This window comes from Austrofundulus limnaeus, unplaced genomic scaffold (genome assembly GCF_001266775.1).
Source record: "Austrofundulus limnaeus strain Quisiro unplaced genomic scaffold, Austrofundulus_limnaeus-1.0 Scaffold353, whole genome shotgun sequence".
Lineage (NCBI taxonomy): Eukaryota > Metazoa > Chordata > Actinopteri > Cyprinodontiformes > Rivulidae > Austrofundulus > Austrofundulus limnaeus.
The window spans coordinates 633,197-635,250 of NW_013952755.1; positions in this window are offsets into that span (position 1 = coordinate 633,197).

The following is a 2,054-nucleotide window of genomic DNA, read 5'->3' on the forward strand; positions in this document are numbered from 1 at the left end:
CATTCATATACAAGACAATATGTGGACTTCTTCCCTCCTACATTTGTAGTTTGATTGAAAAGAAAAGCACTGTCTCTTACTCCATTTGTTCGCAAGATTTTTGATGCTTTCTGTTACATTTACTCAGACTGAATTGTGAAGAAAGGCTTTTATCTATTCTGCACCTTCTACATGGAATACATTGCAGAAAGACTGGAAACTGTCTGAGTTAATTTCACAGAGAGCTTTTAAATCAAAACTGAAAGGTCTTGATACTGACTCCATAACTTGTACCTGTTGTTTTTAATTTGTTTTAATTTAAATATTAATGTTTTTCTATTCAATGTTTTTAAATTTTGTCGTATTAACATGTGAAACTGTGTGTTGCTGCCACTACTGCTGCTACCAATCTTGTCTTGGCCAGGTCTTTCTTGAAAAAAAAAAAAGGTTTTTAATCTCAATGAGACTTCCTGGTTAATTTTTTTGCAACCTTTATTTATTACAGGGACTGTGCATATTAATAACATTTCTGTAAACATGCCAGAATTAGCCAGAAGGCTATTTTTCACCTGCAGTCCCCAATAAAATAATAAAATAAAGGTTATAATAATAAATATTTGAATTCAGTTAACATAAGTTTTAAAATTTTATATGATTTATTTTGAGTTTGTTTTCTCGATTCTTCAGTTCTTTGCTTTGATTGTGATCTTTTTATTTTGTCTTGTTCTTGTTTTATCTTAGTTGTCTCTGTTTTTCTTTCACCTGCTCCCCTCTTCCTTGGTTGCCATATTGATCAAACTCACGACAAATTTGACTGTTGATCTTCCTGACTCATCCTGGGCTCAAACCTGCAGCTTCAAGATTATGAGACCACAGCTCTGACCACTGAGCAACCACACTCCCATTTTGCCCACTGAAAGCATTTTGTGATTTTTTTTTATTTTTATTTTTTGTATTTTGTATAAAAATTCTCAACAGATAGTAGTTTTTTAAGCTTCCAGAACTGGATCTGTCAGATTCTTTTGATTTTTTCTTAGATTTGGTTAAACTCTTAAAATATCCAAAGCGGGATTTTGACTTCGCCACACATAAAACCTGTTGTTACTTTGTTCCTCCAAGACACCTTTATTTATTGTAGCCAAAATATTTAAACGTGTTTCCTCAAAACATCAGTTTTTAAACTCCTGCTTCTCCTTTTAACTGCATAAACCATGATTGTTCCACCTCCATGCTTAGCAGCTCCGGAGTTTTTTGTTTGTTTCTTTGTTTACTGTATTCAAACTATTTATGCCTGATTACACTGCTCAGTTTTTTTTCTTGTCGCCACGACTGAAATGCCCAATGCTCTAACTTGTATTGCTACAAGATTTTCTCTAAACATGTTAATTCGCTGGGAACACAGTTTATTAACATGTTTTCAACATGTTTTCAAACTAGAAACCTCCCTAAAATGTCCAAACCATGATCGCACCACCTCTATACCTAACAGTTGCAGCACTGTTCATTTTCTCCAAGCACAACTTTTATTCACCATAGCTAAAATATTTCTAAATATTTTAAGTTTACTTAAAGGAGATCATTTCTCTTTGACTATAATATTCAGCCATGTTCGGTGCACCTCAATGTATAAATGATGTTGGTGTGTTCAAAATGTTTTAACACCTCTCCAGCTCTCACTTTCCTCCTCCAGTTATTTTTATAATTATCATTGCCTCTTGCCTAAGAAGGATGTCGTTTTTCATTTTCTGTAAATAAAACAATTTATTGTAGCCAAAACATTTCAACATTTCCATATACAGCGGGTAAAATAAGTATTGAACACATCACCATTTTTCTCAGTAAATATATTACTAGAGGTGCTAATGACATGAAATTTTCACCAGATGTTGGTAACAACCCAAGAATCATATGGTGAAAAACTGACTTTGAAAAATAAATCTGTTCTTTTTTTCTTATAAAAGGCTAAATAAAACAAAAATATTGGTGGTAATTTTTGACTGTGTATTTTTACAAACAGCACCTCATGGATAAGTCCACAGATACGTCAGCTGTGATAAACTTTGTTTCTTTAGAAC